Source organism: Hyperolius riggenbachi, chromosome 12, assembly GCF_040937935.1.
Source record: "Hyperolius riggenbachi isolate aHypRig1 chromosome 12, aHypRig1.pri, whole genome shotgun sequence".
Classification (NCBI taxonomy): Eukaryota; Metazoa; Chordata; class Amphibia; order Anura; family Hyperoliidae; genus Hyperolius; species Hyperolius riggenbachi.
This window is the reverse complement of record NC_090657.1, coordinates 14,644,571-14,663,941: the sequence shown is the minus strand read 5'-3', so window position 1 is coordinate 14,663,941 and position 19,371 is coordinate 14,644,571.

Below are 19,371 nucleotides of genomic sequence, written 5' to 3'. Positions count from 1 at the left end.
CAAAAAGATGGCTGCCCCCATGACAAAGATGGCAGCCCCCATGAATCACAAACATTTGCCTGTTCTTTTAAAACGGTGTGGGTCAGAGATTATATTACCTATCTATTCGAATTAACATAACTAATGTAACTTAATGACAGTATGTTTGTTTAGGCTGAAGTTCCCCTTTAACAACCTGGGACCTGGCTTAGAGAAAGTCCATGATCCAAAGACGGAGAGTTGGATGGACATTGAGCTCCGTAAGATTGTTATGCAGAATGCGGGGGGCAGATGGTGTTGAAGGCCGAGCTGAAGTCCAGGAGAAGGATCCTGGCATACGGGTCCGGCCTGTCCAGGTGATCAGTGCTAAACTCCAGGCACAGAAAAGTTTCACCATTTGACTCAGTAAAAAAAAAATCAACATCTTTTATAGAATAAAGCCTGTAGCAAAACTGATAAGACTGAAGCAGCTGCAACTCAACATTGCACTGGGTTTAAAAACTCAATCTTTCCCGTTAGGGCTCTTTCACACTTAAGGTAGCCATACACCTGCCGATTTTGCACAGATCGATGCATAGATCGATCTTAAATTTCTTCCCAAAAAGGCGGAATCGGTCTGAAAGGAATCGATTACGTGGCCTTTTTGTTTTCGATTCATTTCCGATCGATCGCGTTTGACTCTACCGAAATTAGCCATCGACTTCTTCATAATGCATCCGATTCATGTTCGATCGAGTATGCAAAAGCTAGAGGGGGGTTGCTACATGGGTGGGGTTAACTACAGGGGCTGCAATGCTGCATGGTACTTGTAGTTCACACACTGCCATTCCTTGCACTAGGGGTGCATCCGGATACGCATTTTTTGCTGGTCCATGACAACACTGTGTGAGATAAACCGCCGAAAATGAAACATTCCAGATCCTTTGCCGTACATAGGTACACAGACAACACTTCAATTGCAACCTCTTGTGGTAAATACATTGCAATACATTGTAGAGTCTGAAAATGGGCCTGAGTTACAAAAGCAGTTTGCACTGCTAAGTGGCCGTTTGCGCGCGCATACACGCTCGTGTTAGCAGTAATGCAAAATTTTGCATGCGCTACAAAGCGCAACGGCGTCAGTTTGCTAGTGCACACTGCTTTTGCAAAACAGGCCCATTGGAGTACTAGGAGTACTACTTGTGTGCAGTGCAGGACAGCTGCTTCAATTTTATATAACAGAAACTCTGTTTGTAGCCATACACCTGACACCAGCTCTGCACTGAAAAAAATCTCCCTACAGCCGCTTCCATCCCCTCCCCTCAGCACATCCAAGCCCCTCAGCACATCCCCTCCCCTCAGCACATCCACGCCCCTCAGCACATCCCCTCCCCTCAGCACATCCCCTCCTCTCAGCACATCCACGCCCCTCAGCACATCCCCTCCCCTCAGCACATCCACGCCCCTCTGGACATGTCAATCAAGGAATGATCCTACTGTAGGAACACCCCCCCCCCCCCCCCTCCAATCGCACGCTTGTACACGGATCGATCGAAATGTAAAAAAACTACTATCGATGCCCCACAGATCGATTCAAATTTCCCGCACGGTACGATCGACGGTTCGACCCTTATCAGTTTGAAATCGATCGAAAAGAGCCCCAAAAGGCAACTGATTTTGTACCGATTTGATTCCTATATCGGATCGATTGGTCGAATCGAGCACAAAATCGTCAGGTGTATGGCTACCTTTAGGGCTTGATTCACTAAACTGTGATAACTCAAATAGCACACCTTATCAAAGATATCACACCTTATGAAGAGATATCACACCTTATGAAGAGATATCACACCTTATCAAAGATGTCACACCTTATCAAAGTTAACACGCCTTATCTTTGATAAAGTGTGATATTTGAATTATCACGGTTTAGTGAATCAAGCCCTTAAAGTGAACCTAAAGCCTACCAAAAAAAATGAGATTAACTCACCTGTGGCTTCCCTCAGCCCCCTGCAGACGATCGGTGCCCTCGCAGCTCCGCTCCGATGCCTCTGGACCCGCCGGCGAGCACTTCCGGTTTGCTATTGCGACCTCCTGGCCGCAATAGCAGCATAGGGGGCGATATACAGGCTGGGAATGCGAACAATCACTCGCGTTCCCATGCCTGTCGGCCGGTGACGGCCAAACCGGAAGGGTTCGCCGGCGAGTCCAGAGGCATCGGAGCGGAGCTGCGAGGGCACCGATCGTCTGCAGGGGGCTGAGGGAAGCCCCAGGTGAGTTCATCTCATTTTTTTTGGTAGGCTTTAGGTTCACTTTAAAGTGAACCAGAGATGAAGCACCCTCATGTATTTTACCGTATATATTAGTGGAAACATTACAGAAACACCTACCCTGCTCTCTGCTTTATCCTTCACTGCTCAGCCTGCCTGTTACTGAGCATTCAGTCTGGCTTTGCTCAGGAATCATTATAGCTGAATCTGTGTTTTCTGGTGTCTTTTCAAGCCCAAGCCTGCCCTCTGCTGACTCTGCTCAGAAATCATTATAGCTGAGTCTGTCTTCGTTGATGTCTTTTCAAGCACAAGCCTGCCCCCTTCTGGCTATGCTATAATGACTCAGCTATAATGATTGAACAAAGCCGGACTGAATGTTCAGTTGGGGATTTTATCGGTGCTAATAACAGGCAGGCTGAGCAGTGAAGGATGAAACAGAGAGCAGGGTAGGTGTTTTCTCTAATGTCCCCACTGATATATATGGTAAAATACATGAGGGTGCTTCGTCTCTGGTTCACTTTGAGCCCCATCTACACCATACAAATTTTTTGTCCGATTCGATTCAATTCGATTCAATTCATTGATACGATTCAATCCAACATGTCCGATCGGGATCGGACATGTCGGATTGAATCAAATTGAATCAATGAATGAATCGAATCAGACAAAAAATTGTATGGTGTAGATAGGGCTTTAGTCTGTTCTGTTGCGGCGCAACTAACAGTATCATTAACAGTAGCATTGAAACAAAGTGTTGTGCGTTGCGATGTAACGTCCGTTTTCCGCAATACGGATGTGGGAAAGGGGCCTTAGGCCTCTTTCACACTGAAAAACTGATGCATTTTAACTGATCAGTAGTTCCATAGCAGTGCATTGTGCAAAAGCTTTCAGCCAAAACGCGTAACTGTGAAATGAGCCGTAGGGAAACATGCACATTAAAGGGCCACTCTTCTTACATGTTCCTGTCACTTACAGCAAGCAGTAAAAATCTGACTGGCTTTGGACTAGTCCATCTCTTCATGGGGGATTCTCAGGGTTCTCTTTATTTTCAAAAGCACTTACTGAACGGCATTTGCTCAGTCCAACTGCCAAAATGTTGTCAAGAGAGTAGGGAAGCTTGCTGACATTGTTGTATAATTCCTTTCCGGAGAGTGCTTTTGTAAATAATAAAGAAGATACTGAAAATCCCCCGTGAGGAGATGAACTAGTCCAAAACCTGTTAGATTTCTAATTGACAGCAACACTGGAGATTAATTATAATATATAACCCATTTTACTCTGGAGAATACAGTAGCTTGCAAAAGTATTCGGCCCCCTTGAAGTTTTCCACATTTTGTCACATTACTGCCACAAACATGAATCAATTTTATTGGAATTCCAAGTGAAAGACCAGTACAAAGTGGTGAACATGTGAGAAGTGGAATGAAAATCATACATCATTCCAAACATTTTCTACAAATAAATAACCGCAAAGTGGGGTTGTGCATAATTATTCAGCCCCCTGAGTCAATACTTTGTAGAACCACCTTTTGCTGCAATTACAGCTGCCAGTCTTTTAGGGTATGTCTCTACCAGCTTTGCACATCTAGAGACTGAAATCCTTGCCCATTCTTCTTTGCAAAACAGCTCCAGCTCAGTCAGATTAGATGGACAGCGTTTGTGAACAGCAGTTTTCAGATCTTGCCACAGATTCTCGATTGGATTTAGACCTGGACTTTGACTGGGCCATTCTAACACATGGATATGTTTTGTTTTAACCTTTTGCCGACCGTGTCACGCCGATGGGCGTAGCCGCGGCGGCAGCCCCAGGACCGCCTAACGCCGATCATCATTGGCGTAAAGTCCTGGGGCTCTGTTTTGAATTAGATCGCGCGCACGCTGTGCGCACAGCTCATTCTCGGAGGGCGGAGCTGCGCCCCCTCTTCAGTCTCCGAGCGGCTATTGTCGCTCGGGAGACTGTTAGACGGCGTAATCGCCGTCTAATTACCCATACACCGCTGTGATCAGCAGCAGCGCTGTACTGGGGACAGCCGTGTGACACAGCTGTCCCCTCCTGAGCCACGGAGGTGATTGGCTGTCATAGGCTGAAGCCTATGACAGCTGATCACAGGGATTGACCGGCGGGGGGAGGGAGGGAGGGGGGTATACAAGAGGAAAAAAAATACACTTTTTATTTCAAAAAGAAACAAATAAACAAACACAAATAAACAAACAAACACTGGGGGGGGGGGGGGGGGGCGATCAGACCCCACCAACAGAGAGCTCTGTTGGTGGGGAGAAAAGGGTGGAGGAATCACTTGTGTGCTGAGTTGTGCGGCCCTGCAGCTTGGCCTTAAAGCTGCAGTGGCCAATTTAATGAAAATGTGCCTGGTCTTTAGGGGGGTTTAACACTGCAGTCCTCAAGAGGTTAAATCATTCCATTGTTGCCCTGGCTTTATGTTTAGGGTCATTGTCCTGCTGGAAGGTGAACCTCCGCCCCAGTCTCAAGTCTTTTGCAGACTCCAAGAGGTTTTCTTCCAAGTTTGCCCTGTATTTGGCTCCATCCATCTTCCCATCAACTCTGACCAGCTTCCCTGTCCCTGCTGAAGAGAAGCACCCCCCGAGCATGATTCTGCTACCACCATATTTGACAGTGGGGATGGTGTGTTCAGAGTATGTGCAGTGTTAGTTTTCTGCCACATAGCATTTTGCATTTTGGCCCAAAAGTTCCATTTTGGTCTCATCTGACCAGAGCACCTTCTTCCACATGTTTGCTGCGTCCCCCACATGGCTTGTGGCAAACTGCAAACAGGACTTCTTATGCTTTTCTGTTAACAATCCCTTTCTTCTTGCCACTATTCCATAAAGGCCAACTTTGTACAGTGCATGACTAATAGTTGTCCTATGGACAGATTCCCCCACCTGAGCTGTAGATCTCTGCAGCTCGTCCAGAGTCACCATGGGCCTCTTGACTGCATTTCTGATCAGCGCTCTCCTTGTTCGGCCTGTGAGTTTAGGTAGATGGCCTTGTCTTGGTAGGTATACAGTTGTGCCATACTCCTTCCATTTCTGAATGATCGCTTGAACAGTGCTCCTTGGGATGTTCAAGGCTTTGGAAATCTTTTTGTACCCTAAGCCTGCTTTAAATGTCTCAATAACTTGATCCCTGACCTGTCTTGTGTGTTCTTTGGACTTCATGGTGTTGTTGCTCCCAATATTCTCTTAGACAACCTCTGAGGTCATCACAGAGCAACTGTATTTGTACTGACAATAGATTACACACAGGTGCACTCTATTTAGTCATTAGCACTCATCAGGCAATGTCTATGGGCAACTGACTGCACTCAGACCAAAAGGGGCTGAATAATTATGCACACCCCACTTTGCAGTTATTTATTTGTAAAAAATGTTTGGAATCATGTATGATTTTCGTTCCACTTCTCACGTGTACACCACTTTGTGTTGGTCTTTCATGTGGAATTCCAATAAAATTGATTCATGTTTGTGGCAGTAATGTGACGAAATGTGGAAAACTTCAAGGGGGCCGAATACTTTTGCAACCCACTGTATGTACTTCTTAAAGTGGACCTGTACTCTTGCACCGGACAGAAGGAAGCCATAGAGAAATGCACCCTGTGTGTATTTAGAGAGACCACTACACACATAACAGACTATTAGTGAAACAAGGGCTGGGGCTGCTGTGTTCGGAGGAGCTGGAGGAGTAACCGCAATGTGTCAATATGAAAAGTGACACATGATCAGCCAAAGTGACAGCTGTCAGGAGACCGATGTACAGCTGTCGCTGTGTTTCTGCACTAGCCATTTTTCACAGACTGTTCTGTGTCCTCTGCTATCACCGCCTGCTTCCATCTACAAAGTATCCCTTCCAAGGATCAATAACAAAAGTGATGTCATGCAATCAGATACAGAATAGACCTTATTATGTAACTAGCTGTAAACAGAACAGAGTATAATCTCATCTTATGAGGGAAACGTGCTTCCAGTTTGGTGAATTTGGATGATACAGTGCGGCACCAAGAAGGGGGGAACTTTATGTGGGAGGTTAGGGTTAGGTATTAGGAAGAGGTTAAAGGCAACTGGAAGTGACAGGCATGTGGAGGCTATAAATCTAGACTAGACTCCTGCAATTCTCTTTTGTCTGGCCTCCCCTCTAACCGTACTGCCCCACTTCAATCGGTAATAAATGCGGCAGCCAGACTGATACACTCTTCTCACCACAGCGCCTCCACGACTCCACTCTGTAAAGCCCTACACTAGTTCCCCATCAGCTTTAGGATCAATTTCAAAATCCTGTGCTTGGCCTACAAATCAGTGCACAAGACCTACCCGACCTACATCTCTGATCTGGTCCACAGGCACATACCAGCCCGCCCCCTCCGATCCTCCAATGACCTGCGCCTAGTCGCACCACGCATAACTCAGTCACACGCACGATTGCAGGGCTTCACCAGGGCTGCCCCTACTCTCTGGAACTAACTCCCACCAGCCATCAGACTCGCCTCCACCTTTAATACCTTCAAACAAGCTCTCAAGACTCACCTCTTCACGCTCGCTACACCAGCTACACCAGCACCATAATACGTTCTGTTAGACACCCACTCAAAAGATGCACCTATTGTCTCCACTCCCACCCTTTATGCTGAATACACACGATTCGTTCCCGTATCGAATGCGCCGCTCGATTTCCGACGATTCGATTATTCCCGAACATTTCCGAGCGCATTTCGATGATTTTTAGGTCGATTGCCATGTAAAGTATGGCAAATCGACCTGACGATCCATCGAACCGCGAATCGGACATGTCGGAAATAAACGAAGCGACGGGAATCGAGCGGCGCATCGACGGGAATCGAGTGCGGGAACGAACCGTGTGTATCCAGCATTAGATTGTAAGCCTCTGGCAGGGCCCTCCTCCCTAGTGTTTCCTGCTTGATTATGCAATCTTACTGTCAATCACCCCTCTTGTGGACTAGAACAGTCTCTACTTTGACACTGTACTGTTATCAAATCATTTGCATCATCTTGTTTTGTTCTGAATTTCCTGTATGTCCTACCTTGTATGTTACCCCATTTATCTATTGCAGGACTGCGTAATATGTTGGCGTTTTATAAACACAATAAATAATAATAATAATATAAATCCAAAGTAGCGATAGAACGGGGTTTTGGAGTATCCCCTTTTGGTGGCATCAGGCAATCCTGCTCATATGCAGCTCTGTGGTCAAGAGATGAATCTCTTGACCTGAAGAAACGGAGTGTGTCTCCTACGGGAAACGCGTCGTCTGTCAGCCCAATAAAGTTACTTTTAGTCACTTTCTGTTCCCCTGTAGTCCTTTGATATAGTCACGATAAGCATTGCCTAGCAACAGCGTTACTTCTCAGCCCTCCTTACAGCCACCAGCGGCACTGAGACATGCTGACATCGTTGGATTCCCTCCAAGGTGACTAACGGTTGCGTCCAGCTACACCGCGCCTCCCTTCCTGCATCCTGGACTTCTCGCTGAGGTCTGGTGCCCGCTGCTGACTGGAGAGCCCGGTCCTCGGCTGTCATCTAAGAGGGAGACAAGCTGACTCGGGCTAATTCTTACCAACAGCCACTACATTCCAGGTGAGACCTGTCCTGGATAGGACGGTGCAGGAAAAAAGGGCGCCAGCTGAGGGTGGGTGAAAAGGGCGCCGCCATAGACCTTAATGCAATGATCGTTAATATAGCAAAAAAAGCTGAAAAAAAGTGCCGCAAAAAATGTTGTTAATAACAATAGAACATTATAGTTTTTGTGGTAGTTATCGTATTAGAAGTTTATAACGTTATAGTTTTTGTCATATTATTTCATTAATAAGTACAGATTTTACGTTTTCAAAGGTATTATCATTAATATATGTAAAATGGTGTTTCTGCAGAGGGAGTGGTTAGGGTTAGGCACCACCAAGGGGAGTGGTTAGGGTTAGGCACCACCAAGGGGAGTGGTTAGGGTTAGGCACCACCAGGAGGGGTTAGGGTTAGGCACCACCAGGAGGGGTTAGGGTTAGGCACCACCTAGGGGGGGTTGTTAGGGTTAGGCACCACTGGGGGAGGGGTAGGGTTAGGCACCACCAAGGGGAGTGGTTAGGGTTAGGCACCACCAGGAGGGGTTAGGGTTAGGCACCACCAGGAGGGGTTAGGGTTAGGCACCACCAGGAGGGGTTAGGGTTAGGCACCACCTAGGGGGGGTGGTTAGGGTTAGGCACCACCAGGGGGGTGGTTAGGGTTAGGCACCACCAGGAGGGATTAGGGTTAGGCACCACCAGGAGGGGTTAGGGTTAGGCACCACCAGGAGAGGTTAGGGTTAGGCACTACCGAGAGGGTGGTTAGGGTTAGGCACCACCGGGGGTGGTTAGTGTGAGGATAGGGTTGGGTTAAGCAGTATTTATGAAAAACGCAATGACATTTAACGTTAATATTTATTCGTTATTATATCTCGTTTGTTTTTTGCAACAGTAAATATTGTTAATAAAGCTTGACAAAGATGGTTCTCGTTATCAAATTTCGTTAATACCTGGCGCCAAATTTGTTAATAAGTCGGGCACTTTTTTCATGGCACCCTTTTTTCATGAACGCGATAGGACAGTGTCATTGCAACTTTTTGCCAGTCTTAGAGCGCTCTTTTTGTTTGTTTTTAGCCATACATCCAAAGTAGGGTCCTCACATACACAGGTTGAGTGGAACCAAAGATTTCAATTCTTCCAAAGTGCAATTACATAAGCATCTGAGCGTCACCTTCGGGCTGATTGGTCCCTTGCCGTCTTGCCATGTCGCCAGTATCCTCTGCTAGGCAGCCCAGCAATTTTCGTAAATCAGGGCGTACTGCACGTGTCATCATGCTCTCGTTGCTGGGAAAGTTCTGCATGGCTGCCTGAGCACGATGGGAGAGCGCATGCAGCTGGACTGCGCAATCACCGACTTGCAAAATTACAAGTGGAGGATCCAGGCAGCGTGGGAAGATGGTGAAGGACCGATAAGCCTGAAGGGGGCTGGAGGAAGCACAAGGTATGTAAGAAGGCGAATTAAAGTGAGCGTTGCTTTTTCTGCAGGAGGGTTTTTTGATCACTTTGAGTCCCCTGTACTTTCCTAGTGGTACCCCGAGGTGCTTGGGTATTCTGTTACACCTACACATTTAATACAAACTAAAGCCTGGGGCCCACTGTCAGTGTTTTTTGGGAGATTTCCAAATAGTGGAAGTCAAACAATTTTAAACGACATTACCAGAGCAATCATGATTTGGCTCTGCAACCATTAATGCAATCGCTCGTGGACCGCTCCTAAAATGCTGCATGCATCGCTTTGCAACCGCTCCACTCCAAGTCCAAGTCCAAGGATCACTTCCATACGGTTCCAGTGCTGCATCGTTTTGCTGATGCACAAGCACTGCCAGTGGGCTCAGGGTAGTGTTGGGCGAACACCTAGATGTTCGGGTTCGCGAACGTTCGCCGAACATCGCCGCGATGTTCGGGTGTTTCGCGCCGAACTCCGAACATAATGGAAGTCAATGGGGACCCGAACTTTCGTGCTTTGTAAAGCTTCCTTACATGCTACATACCCCAAATTAGCAGGGTATGTGCACCTTGGGAGTGGGTACAAGAGGAAAAAAAATATTTGAAAAAGAGCTTATAGTTTTTGAGAAAATTGATTGTAAAGTTTCAAAGGAAAAACTGTCTTTTAAATGTGGAAAATGTCATGTTTCTTTGCACAGGTAACATGCTTTTTGTCGCCATGCAGTCATAAATGTAATACAGAGAAGAGGTTCCAGGAAAAGGGACCGGTAACGCTAACCCAGCAGCAGCAGCACACGTGATGGAACAGGAGCAGGCGCAGGAGGAGAAGGCCATGCTTTTTGAGACACAACAACCCAGGCCTTGCATGAGGACAAGAAGCGTGCGGATAGCATGCTTTTTACCGCCATGCAGTCATAAATGTAATAAAGATAAGAGGTTCAATAAACAGGGACCGGGCGTCAACGCTAACCCAGCAGCAGCAGACGTGATGGAACAGGAGGAGGCGCAGGAGGAGAAGGCCACGCTTTGTGAGACACAACAACCCAGGCCTTGCATGAGGACAAGAAGCGTGCAGATAGCATGCTTTGTACCGCCATGCAGTCATAAATGTAATAAAGATAAGAGGTTCCATAAACAGGGACCGGCAACGCTAACCCAGCAGCAGCAGACGTGATGGAACAGGAGGAGGCGCAGGAGGAGAAGGCCACGCTTTCAGGTGCAACTCAGGCCTTGCATGAGGACAAAAAAATGTGTGCGCAAAGCAATGCAATGAGTAGTTTTCAGGACACAATGGGCTATTCGGAGGAGCTATTCCCACCCCCACAATCTTCTACCTGTGAAAGGTCAATGGAACAGCCACAAATGTTGTGCCCGGATTCACAACCTTTTTCTGTGGAAAATGCACCTCGCACTGAAATGCAAGGCGAGGCCGAGGATGAACATGACGTCAACAACTCAACATGACGCAAAATGGGGGCGGAACAGAAAGCTGCTTTCAATGTTTTGAAGGCCTTAATTGCCTCCGGTGGCCAGTTAGATGCATCATTCATCACACCCAAATCCCAGAGCAATGTGTGCAGGAATTTGAATCTCAGGAGGTGTACCGAGATCATCTGGACAAGTGACCAAGTGACAAGTGACAAAGTGACCAGTGACAAAATGACAAAGTGACAAGTGACAAAGTGAGAAGTGACAAGTGACAAAGTGACAAGTGACAAAATGACAAAGTGACAAAGTGAGAAGTGACAAGTGACAAAGTGACAAGTGACAAAATGACAAAGTGACAAGTGACCAGTGACAAAGTGACAACTGACAAAGTGACAAAGTGACTAGTGACAACTGAGAGGTTGTTCTGGGGAGCTCCACTGCACTCAGTCGCATATGAGGAGAGGTCTCGTCGGGACTGCTGATCCTCCTCAGCTTGCTCAAAGCCTTGAGGGTTCCTGAAGATCCTCTGCTCGGAGTTCGCCGGGGTTCAGCTTGGTGTCGGGGTCGGCGGCGTCCTCCTCACTCCAACGTGGCAAATCTTCTGTTGAAGGAAAAAAAAAAAAACATTGTTAAAAGTCCAGTACCGCTTCTGAAGGACTCACCAAGAGATGCAGGAGCGCTTCAATCTAGCGCACCATCGCTCGCTGGGTGATGTCCCTGCCTACGCGCTGGAATTCTACGCTGCACATGCTAGCACGCTTTTGCGCAGTGCCGAGGCGCATTCCAGCAGCTAGTAGCTACCAAGCTTCTGTGGATCTGATTGGGCCACCATGTTGGATCTCTGCCAAGTCCTCCAAAATTTTGAGCAATCCACGTTGCTTGTGACTGAGCAGTGACAACTCTACAGTCAGCATTACAATACCACTGCTGTGTTTACTGAAGAAATCAATGTTGAAGATGGAAACCGCTGGCATGATGCAAGTGGGGGATTCTGAAAATGAAAACGATCAGCGTGATGATACCAACATCAGGCAACCTGGTTCAGGAAACGCTGGTTCCAGCTATGACAAAGAACAGGACGAGGAACAGCTGGAGTTGGAGCAGGAATTGGATGCCCCCACTGCCGAGGGACAGAGCGGTGCACGTTGGACTTCCACAATTTAGCGTGAAAAGGACAGCAGAAGAGGAAGAAAGTGATGCTGGTGACGAATATGGTGCATCACAACAATCACAACGCTTACAAGAACATGAAGACAGAGGAGTCTGGCAGGACTCTCTGGCACACATGGCTCAATTCATGCTAGACTGCATTGAACGCGGCCCGTGCATTATTCACTATTCATTATTATTCATTATTCTGGAATCTGGACAACACCAATTACTGGGTTTATACCCAGTTTATACAAACACAATGTTAAAAAACTGATTGAAGAAAGTGTCAGACAGGTCAAAAATGGAACAATTCCAGCAGGCCCTTGAGGATGGAGACTTTAGAGAGGAGATTGACATCCTCCTCCTTCTCTAGCCAGTTGTACGCCGACAGACTGACTTTAGCAAACCCAGGAGGACCAGGAGGGCAGCAAAGAACACAAGCTGCTGCTAGTGCCGAAAAGGGAATGGTATTGGCAGTGTCCTTGGAGTGGGAACATTTTCTGACACCCATGCAGCAGCCCACAGAACAGCAATCGGGCAGTTCCACGTCCTCCAACACCAATCGCCTGGAGAAGATGGTCAAGGTCCAGGACTACATGTCAGATGGCGTAGCTGTGTTGAACAATCCATCTGCAGACAGACGGTGAGTGTGACAGGCAGCACAGAAGGACCATGGCAACTCACTCATAGTACCACAGTTTGATAGTGCTGCCCAAAAAATTATATGGATCCGTGGACCCGGGCACTGCGGGCAGTACTGGGAAGTGGGAACGCAGATTTTAGTACCTAAACACACGATACAACATGTTTTCTGGGGTCGGACTCTGAGGCACATACAGATGGTCCCGATCATCATCCTCATCATACAACTCTTCTCCTGAGTCTGACCCACCCACCACCTCTGCCACCCCAACATCCCCAGACACAGACCCCTCATCGTCCTCAACATTAACTTGGGATGCTGGCCTGAGCCAGACCTCCTCCTCAGCATCAGGCCCCATCATCTCCTCAATGGCAGCCCTCATTAATCGTTCTGGCGACGGACCGATGGACACAACATTCTCCTCCGGAGAGGGCTGCTGCTGACCACTGGCTGCTGGGGTGGATGTTATAGCTTGCGTGGGGCGTTGGCTGTTGCTGTTGTTGGGAGTGCTGCTCACAGCGGAGGTCTCTGAGGAACTCATGGTGAGCTCATATAGTGGTTGGCGGTGAGTGGAGTATTACTGATCCCAGCAATATACACACTGACTGGCAGAGTACGCAATGCTATATAGTCTGGCTGAGCGGTGTACACAGAGTGGCAGTACACACAATGCTATATAGTCTGGCTGAGCCGTGTACACAGAGTGGCAGTACACACAATGCTATATAGTCTGGCTGAGCGGTGTACACAGAGTGGCAGTACACACAATGCTATATAGTCTGGCTGAGCCGTGTACACAGAGTGGCAGTACACACAATGCTATATAGTCTGGCTGAGCCGTGTACACAGAGTGTCAGTAAACAATGCTATATATAGCGTGGCTGAGCGAGGTACACAGTGGCAGTACACACAATGCTATATAGTCTGGCTGAGCGGTGTACACAGAGTGTCAGTAAACAATGGTATATAGTCTGGCTGAGCGGTGTACACAGAGTGGCAGTAAACACAATGCTATATATAACGTGGCTGAGCGAGGTGCACAGTGGCAGTACACACAATGCTATATAGTCAGGCTAAGCCGTGTACACAGAGTGTCAGAAAACACAATGCTATATATAGCGTGGCTGAGCGAGGTGCACAGTGGCAGTACACACAATGCTATATAGTCTGGCTGAGCCGTGTACACAGAGTGGCAGTAAACACAATGCTATATATAGCGTGGCTGAGCGAGGTACACAGTGGCAGTACACACAATGCTATATAGTCAGGCTAAGCCGTGTACACAGAGTGTCAGAAAACACAATGCTATATATAGCGTGGCTGAGCGAGGTGCACAGTGGCAGTACACACAATGCTATATAGTCTGGCTGAGCCGTGTACACAGAGTGGCAGTAAACACAATGCTATATATAGCGTGGCTGAGCGAGGTACACAGTGGCAGTACACACAATGCTATATAGTCAGGCTAAGCCGTGTACACAGAGTGTCAGAAAACACAATGCTATATATAGCGTGGCTGAGCGAGGTACACAGTGGCAGTAAACAATGCTATATATAGTGTGGCTGAGCGAGCGGTGTACTACTGTTCCCAGCAGCGACACACAATGACTGGGGGGGACCCTGGCTAGCGTGGCTGGAGAGCGAACTACCCTGCCTGCCTACCCAAAGCTAAACCCACAGACAAATGGCGGAGATATGACGTGGTTCGGGTATTTATTTACCCGAACCACGTGACCGTTCGGCCAATCAGAGCGCGTTTGGGCCCGAACCACGTGACCCGTTCGGCCAATCACAGCGCTAGCCGAACGTTCGGGGAACGTTCGGCCATGCGCTCTTAGTTCGGCCATGTGGCCGAACGGTTTGGCCGAGCACCGTCAGGTGTTCGGCCGAACTCGAACATCACCCGAACAGGGTGATGTTCTGCAGAACCCGAACAGTGGCGAACACTGTTCGCCCAACACTAGCTCAGGGCTTAAAGTGGTCTGAAACTCCGACATAACATTAAATAAAAATGTGTTTTCCTACTTTTTATTACTCATACAGTTATCATATTTGCTTTTGTGCACAAGTAATATTGTCTGTTTACAGATTACAAGTTTCCAAAGTGTAGTTTATCTTGCCCTGAAACCTGACATTGCATTTTAATTAAACTGCTTTTATTATATATTATGATCTTCTAATTAGCTGTTCTGAGGTGTTTGTGTGCTTATAGCACAGAGAGCTTCACAGAGAGCTCCTTTTCACCTGTTACACTGTGTTTACACACATGTATCAACATTGGAATGCAAACAAAGATACTGTTATCTGCAGTTTGAATGCTGATTTGAAGCTGAATAGCAAGACAAAGGCCTCAATTCACTAAGATCATGCTAGAGATAATAAAGCAAGAGAAAACTTACCTCCACACGTGAGAGAGTTATCTTACCTCTTCATTCCTTAAGTTACCTCTCCTGTAGTTAATTTACCTCCTCTGTAGTTAATTTACCTCCTCTGTAGTTATTTTCACATGCAGCTAATTAACAGCCTGTCTTTAACTCTGGAGTTATTTTAAGGATTGGAGAGTTAATTTAAAGACAGAAGAGTTAACTTTAGGCTTGCCTGAGGTAAAATGTTTCCTGAATACTACATGCCTTATCACCATGGTAACAACTCTAGAAGAGTTATTAAAGACAGGAGATAAGTTTAGTGAATTGAGGCCTTAGTGCTTTGTTTAAATATTTCAGTGATCTTCTGCTAAAAAAATTCTGGGACAGTAGCTTTCAAGCTGTGAGGAATCTTTTATAGTAAAGTAGAAATGCTGACACCTATAAAATGAGAAATAATTCAGTTTACACTTTTGTAGGACTGAGCTCAGGCAGGATAATAAGAAGCCCAAAAAAGTGGTCATACATCTAGTAGTGATGATGGGTCGATTCAGCCAAGAGACAGATTTCTCTCTAGGTGCGTAGCAATAGACAATGCAAGGGATGCAGCCACAGGGGGACCCAGAAGCCACAGGTGGGCCTGTCCTGAGAGAATGAGAACTAAGGGCAAGGAGAGAAAAAACTTTCTGCTCTCTGCACAATTTGTTTTAATGACTGCATCTGCTCAGTCACTGATAAAGAATCATACAAAGTTTTGTAGACAAAGATTTGTAGACAGTCCCTATTCATTGTGCAGGAGGTGGGGGCCCCATCCAAGTTTTGCAGGGGGGCCCAGTGATATGTAGTGACGCCCCTGTTTCTCTCTGATCGAATCAGAATACACTGGCAACCATGTGGGGTACGTGTGTGTGAGACAGTGCAGAGGCGGAGCCAGTGGTGGACGTGGACAGGTAATATATTTTTGCACGGGGGCGGGGCACATTTACACTGGGGGGACAGCGGCAGGGGTTTCGTCACTCATTCCAATATCGCACACCGTTACCGCCATGCATCCGTTCGAGCACAACAGCCCTATATCTTGTAGCATGTTGGATCAATACATGTGACCAATTTCGCACCGAAATTGGTCACATGGTTAATCGGGCATGTTCTTGGCAGCACCGATTTTTTTCCGCTTCGATTATAATAACTGAATTGGATGGTCAATAGTGTTGGGCCAAACAGTTCGCCTGGCGAACCTCTCTGGGCCTCTTACTACTTCCGGGTCGCAATGACCCGGAGTAGTACGCCTGCGCTGCCCGGCGGAGCGCGTCCTAGATCGCGCTCCTGTTGCCGGGCACTCTCTGCGCATGAGCGTGACGTCACTCATGACGTCACGCACATGTGCAGAGAGTGCCCGGCAACGGGAGCGCGATCTAGGACGCGCTCCGGCGGGCAGCGCAGGCGTACTACTCCGGGTCATTGCGACCCGGAAGTAGTAAGAGGCCCATGGATTTAGAGATGTTCGCCGGCGAACGGTTCGGGAACCGTTCGCCACATCTCTAATGGTCAATAGGCCGCCAAGTCGCCTGAAGTATGGCCACCTTAAAGGATACCTGAGGTGACTTGTGACATGATGAGATAGACATGGGTATATACAGTGCCAAGCACACAAATAACTATGCGGAGTTCCTTTTTTTCTTTCTCTGTCTGAAAGAGTTAAATATCAGGTATGTAAGTGGCTGACTCAGTCCTGACTCAGACAGGAAGTGACTTCAGTGTGACCCTCACTGATAAGAAATTCCAACTATAAAACCCTTTCCCAGCAGAAAATGGCTTCTGAGAGCAAGAAAAAGATAAAAAAGGTGAATTTCTTATCAGTGAGGTTCACACTGTAGTCACTTCCAGTCTGAGTCAGCACTGAGTCAGCCACTTACATACCTGATATTTAACTCCTTCAGGCAGAGAAAGAAAAAAAGGAACACAGCATAGTTATTAGTGTGCTAGGCACTGTACATAACCATGTCTATCTCATCATGTCACATGTCACTTCGGGTATCCTTTAAAGCTGAATACCCCCTACCCGACGGAGGAAGATGGATCCAGCGACGTCCCCTTCGCCATGAGCATTCAATGATCCATCTTCCGGCCAGCGGGTATGCGTGATGACACACAACGGGCGTGAATGGGAGGTCAAGCGATCACGGTACTTTGCGCCAAGTTGTTAGGAGTCTTAGGCTAGGTTTCCACTTGCGCGTTTTGTTAAAGATTTTTTGTTTACAAAACTTGCATTCGTTTGGCAACAAATTTTTTTCGAAACTGTTCATATGCAAAAAAAATTCTGAGGTCCTGCTTAATTTTTTGGGGGATATTTTGCGCGTATCAGCCGCGATTCGCGTATAATGCTTTGCAATGGCATTGCATAATCATGCAAATTTTTGCGTTATTTGCACAAAAATTCACATTAAATAAATGGTTACAGGAAGTTGTCAGCAGTCATGACTAAGCTGTTACTAGGCAGATTGTATTAAATTTGACTAGTGCGAATATTCACGTGCAAAATTTCGCATAAAACGCGTACAAATTTACATGCAAATTTTCGGCAATCAGAAAAATCTTGTGCGATTTTTCGGGTGCAAAAATTTCACACTACAGTGGAAACGTAGCCTAAGAGAACCGATCCGGCATATCGGTCGTTATCGCTGCGTGATGCTAAACGACGTTCGTGTGATTGCGCGCCTGTACTCCTGTCGTCAGAATGCGGAGACGATCACTCAACGCTCAAAGTATTTCCGGTCATCAGACAAAATCATCGGGAAAATCGCATCGTGGGTACGGGCCTTTAGTCTATGTTCACATTATAAATCGCCAGCGCTATCGTAATCACTGAGCGAGTTATTGAACTTCTGTAAAAGCGCTTTTGCCTGCGCTTTGAAGCGCTTTTCTAAGCGCTTTTGATGAGCGATTGAGATTTTCACTTCCTGACATCAGTCAGGAAGGGAACTCTTTGACCCAGAAAAGAATAAAATGTATTTATTCTTAAAAGCGTTCGGGAAATCACTACACAAAGCGCTTTTTCAAGCGATTTTTGCGATTTCCCTATACCTTTCATCGAGGCAAAGCGCTCAGAAAATGGTACATGGAGCACGTTTGCGATTTTACTAAAGTCAAAACGCTCACATGTGAACACTCTCGTAGGAAATCATTGCACAAGCGCTTTTAGGGCGATTTAAAAAATCCCCAGCGCTTCAAGAAAACCGCAAACGCTCATTGTGTGGCCGAGCCTTTAGGCCTCATTCACATCTGAGTGTTTTGCCCGCAATTTCAGTAAAACTTTAAGCGCTAGCTTTTTTAAAACGCTAGTGCCATAATACCCTGTGGGCCCGTTCTCTCAAACGCACATTTGTATCCTGCACCAATTTCAGGCGATTTCCCGACGATGCATTTAGTGCTATAGAAGCACTAATCGCGATCTCGAAAAATCGCCTAGTGTTAATGGCGATTTTTTTGCGTTAATCGCCAAAAATCGCCAGAGCAAAACGCTAGCAAAAGTGGTAGCGTTTTGCAAGTGTGCATGGGGCCTTAGAGTTTTTCCAGCCTGACACATACCTCCCAACTTTTTGAGATGAGAAAGAGGGACACTTAAGCCACGCCCCAGCCACACCCCCTGATCACGCGCCCGTCCCACCCCTAGTCATGCATATCGTAAAGATTTCATAAGAAAAATATGTTGTTTTATAATTTAAACCACACTGGTCTTTTCTATCCTGGTTCATTTTCCTTCATAGTAACATTTTAAAATTAGTAATATGTCAATTTAAAGGAGCGGAATAAAGTGTAGAGTCAAAAAACACATTTTTTAGTAGAGAAATATATATATACACTGTATTTACATAGAAAGAGGGACAAATGAGGAGGAAAGAGGGACAGAGGGACAGGGCTCCCAAAGAGGGACTGTCCCTCCAAAACAGGGACAGTTGGGAGCAAGCACTTTTAGGGCGATTTAAAAAATCGCCGGCGCTTAAAGTAAACCGCAAACGCTTATAGGGCTTGATTCACAAAAGAGTGCTAACTGTTATCACGGCCGTTTTCGCGTGAGTTTTTGCATTGCGCGCATCGCAAATTTTCACGCAAAACGATAACATTCGAAACCGTTATCGTTTCACGCGAGAATTCGCGATCGCGCGCAATGCAAAAATTCACATGAAAACGGCCATGATAACAGTTAGCACTCTTTTGTGAATCAAGCCCATAGTGTGGCCGAGGTAGCCATACATTGGTCGATTTGCCATCAGATTCGACCAACTGACAGATCCCTATCTGATGGAATCTGATCAGAGAGGGATCGTATGGCTACCTTTACTGCAAACAGATTGTGAACCGATTTCAGCCTGAAACCGATCACAATCTGTTGTGGTGGTGGTGGTGCTGCTGCCGCTTCCCCCCGCCCGCATGCCCGCATACATTACCTGCTCCGCCGCCGCGACTCCAGTCCCCAGGTCTCCGCTGTCTTCTCCGCTCTGGTCTCCAGGTCCAGCATGCTTTA